Consider the following 12,500-nt stretch of genomic DNA (forward strand, 5'->3'; position numbering starts at 1 on the left):
GTGCATTTTAAAAAGGCCTTCTAGAACACCAGACTGCATTCTAAAAGGACCCTTTAGAACACCAGGCTGTATTCTAAAATGACCATCCAAAACAGCAGACTGCTAAGATACTAACAATAATCAATAGCATCCAAAACTATCAACCAGGATCACCGGATTGGTGATCGACACAACAGTGCATTTTCCAACAGGATTGGTGATTGACACGGCAATGTATGCCTACTTGTAAGCTTGATTATTCAGTTTGCCAAGGCCTACTGTATGTGCATTGCCATTGTATTGATAGGTCTGCTTGTGTTTTCTTGATGTTCTTGTTGTCGAGTCTTTTTGTTTTTCGCTTAGCTAATGAGTAATTGTGGAAAGCCTGAAAACCTGCTGTGTTGGCTAAATGTACATTCATCCAAATTACTTATTAGCCCGATTCACCCAATCACAGCAGAGCAATCACTCACTGAGGCACACGGATGCCAGACAGCAGCACTGACATGAGGAGAGGAGAGGAGAGGAGAGGAGAGGAGAGGAGGATAGAGAGAGGAGAGGATGGGATAGCAGAGGAGAGATGAGAGGAGAGGAGAGGAGAGGAGAGGAGAGGAGAGGAGAGGAAACATAGGAGATGACAGATGAAGAGAGGAGAGAGGAATGGAGGGGAAGGGAGGAGAGAAGGAAGACAAGACGAGGAGAGATGGAAGGAGAGTAAGAGGAAAAGAAGTGAGGAACAGAGGAAAGACACAAGGAGAAGAAAGAATAAGAGGAAACAAGAAGAGAGGAGATGAGAGGAAAGGAGAAGGACAAGAAAAGAAACAGAGGTGAGAGAAGAGAGGAGAGGAGTGAAAAATACCTGCTGCATGTGTGAGAGGAGAGGAGAGGAGAGGAGAGGAGAGGAGAGGAGAGGAGAGGAGAGGAGAGGAGAGGAGAGGAGAGGAGAGGAGAGGAGAGGGGAAAAAAACCTGCTGAATGTGTGAGAGGGCCTGACACCGCCCCGGGAAACAAGGTCAAACCTCACCGATTATTTTATTTTCCGCCGCGACCTCGCCAACCCCGGCCCAAACACGGGTCACCTCTGACGTGCTGCTGGCTTTTGTTCTTGAATTATGTCTGTGTGCTGGAGGGTAACTGCTCTAGACAGCTCCACGCAGTTCAAGGGGTGAACTATTCACATACACACACACACACAGTCAGAGTCTACTGTAAATGTGTTCTCTCTCTCTCTCTCTCTCTCTCTCTCTCTCTCTCTCTCTCTCTCTCTCTCTCTCTCTCTCTCTCTCTCTCTCTCTCTCTCTCTCTCTCTCTCTCTGTCTCTGAGATAGTGTAAAGACAGAGAGGAGAGAGGCTGACTGTAGGATGGAGTCTGTATTGTATGTACAGGACTGTTTACTGGGTCAAAGGCAGCACTCGTGTGTCCAGAGTTGACATAGCCCTCTGATGAAGGCTGTCTGGTCTTTGGGCCTGGGAGAATCCTGGCAATCATGGACTGTGCCTTTCTCTATCTTCGGACAATAACCGGCTCTATTAAACTCATATTACTGTGCACGTCTCCATCCCTCTGTGTGTGTGTGTGCGTGCGTGCGTGTGACCATACCATACCATTCTCTCTCTCTCTCTCTCTCTCTCTCTCTCTCTCTCTCTCTCTCTCTCTCTCTCTCTCTCTCTCTCTCTCTCTCTCTCTCTCTCTCTCTCTCTCTCTCTCTCTCTCTCTCTCTCTCTCCAGGAAGTGGAGGCTGCTTTGTGCTGTGGTTGCTGTTCTCAGCAGGCTGGTGGCTGTAGACTGCTGCTCTCAGCACTAATCACTCACTCTTTCTCTCCGCCAGCCAGCAGAGTGATGGGCCAGCCTCTCTCTCTCTCTCTCTCTCTCTCTCTCTCTCTCTCTCTCTCTCTCTCTCTCTCTCTCTCTCTCTCTCTCTCTCTCTCTCTCATCCACAAACACAGTCTTCCTCTCTTGCTCTGTCCCTCTCCCTAACACACACACACACACACACACACACACACACACACACACACACACACACACACACACACACACACACACACACACACACACACACACACACACACACACACACACACACACACACACACACACACACACACAGTGTACACACACACACACCCCTGGTTATGTCAGTCCAGCCCAGGCTCGTTCATTATCACTGTCTAATTAGCAGTCCAAATTAGCGTCCCCCTCGCAGCATAGCCATGCTAATGCTAATGCTAATGAGTGCGATCAAGAGATTGCTGCGTGTACATGATACATTGATCTTTCTCAGATGAGCTGGCTTTGAAATAAATGAGGGTTATTAGACACGCATGCACATGCAGGCTAGCAAGCACACGCACGCACGCACGTGCGCGCACACACACACACACACACACACACACACACACACACACACACACACACACACACACACACACACACACACACACACACACACACACACACACACACGCATATCCTCAAAGTCAAACCCAGCATAGAGCCTTCCATGCATCTCCAATGTTCCACTCAAAGTCATAACGTCAGTTTTTGTGTTGCAGATGGGCCTGTTGACGGGGCTATTCACTGTTTGCTGAAAACACTCATCTACCTCATAATACTGTATGCATAACAACATTTATACGACATTAGATAGCCTTAAGTAATATCTTAAGGTGGGCAATAACAAGGTTAAAACAGTGGCTCTGTGTAAAGTGGTTAATGAATTGGACAGTGAATATTTGGACGTGAAATGAGTGGGAGAGAGACAGTATTGTTGACTATCTACCAGCTGCTTCACCCTCACTGCAGCACAGCCTGATACCCCTGGAATACAGCTCGGGTTGAGTTTGTTACTGGAAAATAGCCACAACTGTCCTTGAGAGAGGGAGAGAGAGAGAGAGAGAGAGAGAGAGAGAGAGAGAGAGAGAGAGGGAGAGAGAGAGAGAGATTAACATAGAGAGGAAGAGAAACGGAAAGAAATGTATATTCATATACTATACCGTATGAATCATTGAGTGTATTTCAATACGGGGGGCAACTGACAAACCGCCATTCCGACAGTATTTGATTGTCATTCCGAGCCATTCCGAGTAATTCGAACATTGTTGCAAGTACTTACAGGCGCGTGAACAACGTTCTAACTCTATTGACATTTGCAACAACGTTGCTACATGAGCGGAAGTGGAGAGTGACAGCGCAATTACAGGATTAGTGTATAATTTCGTGTCTAATTTTGCCATGGTCCAAATGCCCTTACAGGTAGGGTCTGAAAACAGTTCCTGCAAGCTGGGTCAGTGGTTCCTGCAATAAAAAGTCAATGTCGGAATGGCGGAATGTCTGAATGGCGGTATGTAACCTTTCAATACATGTCAGCAGTGTTACCAAATTAGCGACTTTGTCGCTAGATTTAGCGACTTTTTGACATCCCTGGCGACTAAAAACCAAATCTAGCGCCTTTAGCGTCTTTTTAGTGCATCTGCCGACTTGTTAAAACGTGCATTTTCAGTGGCAAATTCATTGTTTTCAATATAATTGTGACTCTGCGCCACCGTCAGAAGCATTTCCCACGGTTAAGCAGGGCTGCAGATTAGTTCTGATCTCCAAAAAGTAGCTAGCATCGCACATTTCTACTGTGGATGAAGGCATGTGGGCACGTTTTCTGTAGATCAGCACGTGGGCACGTTTTCTGTAGATCATACGTAACGACATGATAACGTCATCTAGCGACTTCCAGCGACTTTTCAGCGAGCCAATAGCGAATTTGGCTGATTTTCTTTTGGCAACAGTGCATGTCAGTATCTGTATTCAAGATAAGATGTATCCATGGCACAATATCCCGGTTTCTTTCGGAGTGCCCCAGCTAGTATAGGCTATATCCCAATTTTTCTAAATCCTGTATAAGGCCTTATCCGGGATACTGAGAGAAATGGTGCTTATAGTTTCCAACGCAAAATCGTGGATAATTAAATATTCCGATCACATTCGGGATACTGAACTGCATATGAACATAATGCACGGCGCGTGAGCAAATGTATAAACAAGCATCACATGAAAAAATACATGAATGGGGAATGTAACTGCTTGAAGAAAGTCTGGGTTAGAATTTGAATAGCCTGTTTGTTATGCCAATGAAGCATGTTGAGAGAAACAGCAAGACAGAGCAGACAGGGCAGACAGATAGAGAAAGAGAGAAGAGTGAGAGACAGGGACAGAGACCGGTGCTGAGAGAAAGAAAGACACAGAAAGAGAGGGAAACAGAGAGAGAGAAAAGGAGAGAGAGAATGTGCTGGCGCATGGTGTGAGGGGAACAACAGGTCTCAGCTCTGCCAGACAATGACGAGGGACTCTCAGAGGCTGCTGATGATGCAGACTGCTAGTTTTCATACACCAACCCCCCTCTTTCACTCACTCACTCACTCACTCATTCAACCCCCATCACTCTCTCACTCACTCACTCACTCAACTTACATCACTCACTCACTCACTCGCTCACTCGCTTGCTTGCTCGCAATAGATGCATGTATGAGATTTGTAATATATATGTAAGATATGATGTTTAAAATGCTTTACAAGAAACCAGGTCCGCTAACAGCTTTTTTGGCCAGGTCCAGGAAAAAGTCCTCTGAAACAACCCCAAATCTAATACACACAATTTGTCCCGCTCATCGGTGTCCCTGCAAGAAATACATACAACACATACAACACCATGCAACGCATTGTACATGCAATGTGTCATTCAATAATAATGCCCTGTGCCTTCGGTGTAATGCAGGGCCATAATGTTCATGAATCAACACACACACATGCACCATTGCACCTACTATATATATGATGCATACGTAGATGGTGCTGACAGCGTCCAATGGCTGATGCACAGCTGCAGCCTCCAATACTATCAAAATAATTATATAGTACATCAAACACATGTGCTCGTGTCACATGGCACATTCTAGTACATGTGATTTAGTTGTTACTGGTGGTGCCCAATGCTCAGTGCCCAAGCTCTAATATTCTCAAAGTGTTTACACATCAAACACATGTGGCCATGCTGTGGTACCGCCCATCCATTTTGGACAGGTACACTCCCACTACCGCCCCTGCTGTCCTGTCCCTGGCCGCGAATCTGGCTGGCGCGGCTGCCCAATGCTCAATGCCCAAACACCTAGTGCTGTCAAAATCTGTACACACCAACCGCATGCGGCCTTGAACTCCCTCTTGCACCACGCATTTTCCTGGAGAAGATGTGCCCCCACTGCCCCTCTATTTCTGCTAGACACTCTCCCCCTTGCTCCCGTTCCCCTGTCTCTTGTCATCAATCGCATGTGGCCTGGCACGCCCTCTTGCACCATGAATCTGCTTGGCACAGATGTCCAATGCCCAATGCCAAACGCCTGCTGCTGTCAAAGTGTTCCCATATCAAACACACGTGGCTGCATGCCACATAACTCTCCCCGTCTTTTTTGACCAGGTAGGTAGGTGGAGACTCTGGCTGCTAGTGTTTGTATTTATCAGGGGTGGTTTGGCTCTGAGTCAGGCTTGTGGCTGGTAGTGTTTATCAGCGGGGCTTGTGAGTGACTGGGTTGTGTGAGTTTATGTGGGGGCTGCTCTGGCTCTGGTGACTGGCAGCGGCGCGGGTTGTGTGTGTTTATGGGGGGATGATGGGATGTGTGTGTGTGTGTGTGTATGTGTCAGCTCCGAAGAGTATGGTGTGTATGTGGCTCCGCTCCGTAGGGTGTGGAAGTGTGGATGGGAGATAAATTGTGAGGTAACTGGTCTGGGCAGGCTGCCAGGGAAGCGTTGCGTTGCGCTGGGCTGCGCTGGGCTGCGCTGGACTGACGTGGGTGGCGCGGAGATGACAGGAAGAGAGGATATCAAAGAGGAGAGAAAAGGGAAAAGCAGACAGAGGAAGAGAGGAGTGGAGAGGGCAGGGCAGAAAGGAGAGGAGAGGAAGAGAAGAGAAAAGAGAGGAGGAGAGAAAAACGAAGGAAAGAAGTAAAGGCCGGAGAAGAAGAGGGAAGTAGAGATGAGAAGAGAGGAGAGGAGAGGAGTGTTTGGAAAGCTGTGTAACGCGAGCAGCTCGGGAAGGCAGGCGGCACTGGGTGCTGACATTCTAAAAACAGATTCACAGCTGTTCACCGTGCACACACACACACACACACACACACACACACACACACACACACACACACACACACACACACACACACACACACACACACAGGCATACACACACACACAGGCATACACAGCACAAGGCCCTCATGCATCCCTTAAATGTTTTAAAAATACCTCCTGCAGTTTGGCTCGGTGGAGTCTCCACCACACTACACCTGTGGACCTGGGCAGGAAGTCCTGTAACAGGATATGGACCCAGCCCAGCAGCTCTTAGCATAGCGCACATGCTAACAGGCAAGTGTATGGATATGGACTAAGCCAGACAGCTCTCAGCATAGCGAGCGCACATGCTAACAGGCTAGTGTATATCGCTGCTAGCCTTAAGCATTTATACACATATTGTACATTGTTAGCCAGTGTTTTTCAACAACTGCCTGTACTGTGGGACAATACAGTGGTGTGCCATGAGAAATCGTCAGTTGTGCGATGGGAAATTTGTTCTGGAACCATTTTTTATCATGTTACTATTTGCAAATAGACATTTGAAATTTGACCTTTGAGTTGTAACAATGAGTATGCAATGAGCCTGCGTGGAACGACCGGAACTGTGGAATAAACGTTTATATGATTGTAGAATTCAGTTATTCAGAAGGAAAAGATGAATAAAGCACCCACTTTATTCAGAACAAAGTAATAACTTCAATTCGGAATTGTGAAGTGTTTCTATGATGTTTTCAACGTGGTGTTAAGTTGTATTTAAGCAATTTATTATAACGGGTAAGGGGAGTTGTAAGGGCCTTTCTATCTGGGCTTGTGTTGTTGCTAGGTTACCTTCAGCATCTTCTGGGAAGCTAGCACAGTTAGCTTTACTGAAAACGTACAGGTTATTTAAGAAATATACATACATAGTTGTCATTAACTCTGAGTAAAGTGTATCAAGTAAGTTGTATAAACACAAGCATGACCACAAAACTGCACTGCAAAACTGCAACCCAAACAGTCTTGGCTTCGGGATTGCTAGATGAGACTGATGATTTTTTACCCAGATGACCAACGTGCGTAGAATCTTTGTTCGGAGTGGTGTGTGTTAACGCCAGATTTACAATGGCTATCAGCCAATCACAATTAAGAACTAGATCGCACAGTGTTACATTTGGAATTAAACTGAGTTAATTCAGACTTAAATTTCCTATAAACGAGACCAATGTGGTGTTTGACTCTCCTAAATGACCCAGTTTCATTATGCCCATCAGTGAACAATTTTCCTTTACTGGCCATTACTGGCCTTTACTCTAATGTCCATTTCTGTACCAGCCGTAGTCCAGTGGTTAGGGAGGTGGTCTTAAGGGTGATTTATGCCTCGAGACCAACTTCCCTGCGTCGTGATGCAGTGAGCTGCGCAGTTAACGGAGTGAAGCCCCCCCATCACGCAGGTACTCTGGGGCACCTCCCCAGAATTGTGACTCGACGCAGTGAATGATGCAGACAGCAACGGAGGGACAGAAGCAGGAGACGCTGTGATTGGTCCTCTCGACCAGCCTACTCTGTCCTCGAGAACAAGCTAGGCCTTCTTCCTTGTTCTAACCGGGCTACGGACTGTGTGAGCTCTTCATTAAAGAAGTTGCCCGTGCTTTGTCGTTTCATTTATTTACACGAATCAAAGACAACACATGTGCTTTCAAGTTACGACGCTGAAGTTATTTGGTCAGTTGAACAGTGTTTCCGAGGTCGAGGAAACATTCCGCTTCGTGCGACCTATCCTCAACAAATGAGCCACTTCTTTGTTCCAAACTACCGCGGTGGCTGCCAGTGCGATCAAAAATGCATGTGATATAAAGTTTGAATGTTTCATTTTCATTGTCGTCGAGTCTGTGAAGCTAAAAAAACAACCGACATGTCTAGTTTACTCTTTGTATTGAAGGCAGTTTGAACAATAATAAACACGCATTGTAGCGTGGAATGACATTGCGTAGACTGCGCTTCAAAACAGGGCATAAATCAAAATTAACTGCATCATGGCTGCGACAAGCTCAATGCGTGACACTGGCAGGAAGTATAACCCGCCCTTTAAGGTCAGAGGGTTGCAGGTTTGAATCCTACCCTACACTTCCATCCATGGCTGAAATGCCCTTGAGCAAGGGACCTATGTAATTGCTCCGGGGATTGTAACACCCTGTAAGATAACTGCAAGTCACCTTGGATAAAAGCGTCAGTTAATTGTACAGTAAAGTAACATACAGTAACATAAGATCAAAACAATCACGACTCAATTTTTTTTCCGAAATATCTTTAACAGTGAGGCTCCGAGGGCCTGAGCAGCACTATTATGTAACAGTGGAGAGCCCAGTGGAGCAGTGATAAATTACTGGGAGTTTCTATGCTGCGATATCGACCCGGAATAATGAGATTTCCTCCCAGCGCCGAAATTAAACAATTTATGATGTGGATACCTGCACAGGGTCACAAAAGATAGAGATTTTGTGTGTACGTGTGTGTGTGTGTGTGTGTGTGTGTGTGTGTGTGTGTGTGTGTGTGTGTGTGTGTGTGTGTGTGTGTGTGTGTGTGTGTGTGTGTGTGTGTGTGTGTGTGTGTGTGTGTGCGCATGCACAGTATGTGCTTATGAGGCCAGTGGTCATGGTGTGTCATGGTGTGTGTATGCGTGCGTGTGTGCGTGCGTGTGTGTGTGCGTGTGTGTACACAGTATGTGTGTGTGTGTGTGTGAGCGTGTGCGCGCGCGCGTGTGTGTGCATGTGCGTGTGCGTGTGTGTGTGTGTGTGTGTTTGAGAGAGCTACAGTGTTTCCTCCATCCTGTAAAGGCAACTCTACCATTTCCCTCCATCCCTCCAGCCCCTGTCCTCCTGTGCGTTTCCCTCCAACCTACAACTCTTCTGACCACCACCCCCCTCTCTCCCTCTGACCAGGGCTGCAGAATGCAAGCCTCTGCTCTAAACATGAATGGTCAGCTGCCTCCACCCCACCCCTCTCCCCTCTCCCCACTGCCCCATCCCCTCTCCCCTCCCCTCCCCTCCCCTCCTGCTGCCCTTCTCTCATTTTCTCTCTTTCCCAGCTTAAAGAGTTTTAACAAAAAAGAGAGGGAAGGAGGGGGAGAGAGAGAGAGCGGGGGATGGGAATAGTGGGGGAGGGGAATTGTGTGTGTTCTCTGTTGTCACTGGTTGGAAGAGCGAGAGGGTTAGGGAGGGCTGGACAGAGAGAGAGAGAGGGAGAGAGAGAGGGAGGGAGGGCGAGTGATTGAGTGAGAGAGGGAGAGAGAGAGAGAGAGGGAGGGAGGGAGTGAGAGAGAAGCAGAGAGAGAGTTGAGCTGGGTCCCATATGTGGAAAAAAAGCATAGCACTGCACACACACGTCTCCACCGCTCCACGGCTCCACGGGTACACAGCGCTGTGCTTCAGGGATTAACTATCTGGCTCTGAATTTTTTTGCGGGGAAATGCAGGCATGAGTAGGTAAGCTTTTCTCTCCCATACACACAGACACACACACAGACACACACATTAGACAGCACACATACATAGACAACACACACACACACACACACACACACACACACACACACACACACACACACACACACACACACACACACACACACACACACACACACACACACACACACACACACACACACAGCCTTCACTCTTCATGCTTGTGTTTTGATGGTGTTAGTGGGCTGTTGGTGGCTATTGTAGCTGCACTGTTGCTTGCTTACTTGTTTGCTTGCTGGAGTTGTAAATGATTGAAAGTCAGTGGCGGTGGCTGGCTGTGCCTGTGTTGCTCTTGCTCAAATTCCTTCTCCACAGCTCGGCATGCTAGTCTAGTGTTGCCTTCCCATCCAGAGCGTCTCTATCTTTCCATCTCTCTCTTGTTCTGTCATTCTCTCTCTCTCTCTCTCTCTCTCTCTCTCTCTCTCTCTCTCTCTCTCTCTCTCTCTCTCTCTCTCTCTCTCTCCTCTGTGTTTCGCTCACTCTCTTAGCACTGCTCTGCCTTTTGCTTTTCTTAATGAGATCCAGGTTGTGCACTAACACACACATCCCCACACATCAGTACACACACACACACACACACACGCGCGTGCGTGCGCACACACGCACACACGCACACACGCACACACGCACACACGCACACATTGCATCCAGGTGTCTTTTCTCAAAGAGCTCCGCAAGGACAGAAGTTGTGGCTGATGTGTTTGTGTATGGCTTTGTTTATGTGTATGTGCGTAAGTGTTTGTGCATGTGTGTGTGTGTGTGTGTGTGCGTGTATGTGACTGTGTGTGAGAGAGAGTGTGTAGGTGTGTGTACTTAGATAAACAGAGCCTTGTCAGCCCACCTTTTGACTGGCTGCAGAGTTGTAAAGCTTGTTGGTTGACTGTTTTAGTCATTTGGTCTGGGGGCAGTAGTTTGTGGTGGTGTGCGCTGGTGCTTGTGCTGGAAATAGACAAGAAAAGGCATGGAGACGCATAGCTCACACGCTTTTTAGAAGCTAACCGTGGTCATGTGATAGGTTTTTGGTCAAGCAGTCAACATGCCTGGAGTGGCTGAAGTTGCTGCACTACTACACATTTTGTTCTTTAGACGAAAGACTTTTATTGCACTCCATGTCTTTAAATGCATTACACCGCCACACTCATGACTAAAAGGTGCCAAAATAGACAAAAACTGTGAAACTTTATTTTAGGGATACATCTATTAGCACTAATACATACAATGTGCCTGTATAAGTAACTTGTAAGGCATGTACAAAGCAAAATCAAACATTTGTTAGGCATGTATTCGCAAATGTCTTGTTCATGCACAATAAGGGATTTATTACCAATTTAACCTTAGTAAGGACCTAGTAGGCCTTAGCGTTTGCTTAGTACATGCCTTACAAGTTACTTATGCAGGCACTAACATTGTATGTATTAGTGCTAATAGATGTATCCCTAAAATAAAGTGTTACCATTAATGGATATAGTTTTTCATTAATTATTTGTCTTTTGACTTTGAATGGATACTTCTTTGTTAATTGTAGCTATTGCACGAAGTAGAACGGGTTTAACTTGAGCTGCTGGTTTGTGGGTTTTTCGAAGGCATTTTTGTGTTATGTGTACAAGCACATCTAAAATGTCAGGGTATGTGCAAAAATATACAATTGGCTTTTCAGAAAAGACAGTGTAAAAAGGACGAAAAGAGTAGCTGAAGGACGTCTGGGTTAAGGCAGGAGCGCTCGCTCTGTAGAAAGCGGCGAGGTTTGCGCGCACATTGTTTAAATAGCAGTATTATGTAATATTTTTCAGTCATGTGTGAGCTCCCATACGCTCTGCAGGGAGAGCACACAGGAGTCTACTTATACGTTAAACTCATGTGTCCCACCAGAACACAATATGCAGATTTCAAAAAAAGAAATTGTTTTTTTTTTTTAAATGAGTATTGCTAAATATCTCCAAACATCAGCCTTGTGACTTGTAGCGTAGAACATTTTATTTCTACTGATTTGTGTATGTTTGAAATGATTTTTGAAGCTTTACCATTTGGGTTGAGAGCATTTTTAGAGGTCAAATTACGTAGGTTTCAGCTTTCACATAATATAAATAAAAAAAACAAAAAACCCTAAGCATTATGTGCCACAAATGTCCCAGCCACCCTCACAAACAATGTTACAATCAGGCCAAAACAAGGACACCAAGTAAATATGTCATATACTATGTATATATATACAGTGTATGTTTCATATGTCTATTCCGGTGGTCAGCCAAGTGTAGTAGAGAACAGGGGGCTTGGGAAAGCGTGCAGCTTTACTGGTTGTAGCGAGCGGAGCGGAGCGCAGCAGAGCCGAGCACTGGTATGCATGAGTCTTTTTGTGTGGCAGATTTAGAAAGCCCCCTCTTTAGAGGCAAAAGAGGAGGAGGGGTGGACTGGGGGTTCGTGGTGTGGTGTGGGGGGGTGTGGAGAGAGAGAGAGAGAGAGAGAGAGAGAGAGAGAGAGAGAGAGAGAGAGAGAGAAGAGGGGGGGTATGGTTTGACAATCAGCTTAAAGGCTGTGCGCTGGGCTGGCCACGGCGCTGTGAATGGCCCAGTGTGCGTCAGATCCAGAGAATGCCACTGTTTATGTTTCACTACGGCCCCGGCCAGCCCTTTTGTCCGGCCCTTTTTTATCACACTGTTGAGGCTGACCACTTCTCTTCTCTTCTCTTCTCTTCTCTTCTCTTCTCTTCTCTTCTCTTCTCTTCTCTTCTCTTCTCTTCTCTTCTCTTCTCTTCTCTTCTCTTCTCTTCTATTCTATTCTATTCTATTCTATTCTCTCGCTCTCTTGCTCTCTCTCACTCGCTTGCTCACTGTGTATGCAATGTGAATGTGTGAGTGTGTGATGTTTCAATAAATTTGTTTGTGATGTTTCTGTGTGTGTGCGTGCGTG

At 46.4% G+C, this 12,500-nt stretch overlaps 1 protein-coding gene across 2 annotated transcripts in view; it reads left to right on the plus strand.

Moving 5' to 3' along the window:
- The first annotated feature begins 9,435 nt into the window (after positions 1-9,435).
- Positions 9,436-12,500, plus strand: part of fignl2 (fidgetin like 2) — a 39,237-nt gene continuing 36,172 nt past the window's right edge. Inside the window, exon 1 of one of the 2 annotated variants that reach the window (XM_063207724.1) lies at positions 9,436-9,554. The gene's annotated coding sequence lies outside the window, so the exon portion shown is untranslated. The remainder of the gene's footprint in view (positions 9,555-12,500) is intronic. The other variant, XM_063207725.1, reaches the window with a different exon arrangement.

The sequence above is a fragment of the Engraulis encrasicolus genome, chromosome 10 (assembly GCF_034702125.1).
Source record: "Engraulis encrasicolus isolate BLACKSEA-1 chromosome 10, IST_EnEncr_1.0, whole genome shotgun sequence".
NCBI lineage: Eukaryota > Metazoa > Chordata > Actinopteri > Clupeiformes > Engraulidae > Engraulis > Engraulis encrasicolus.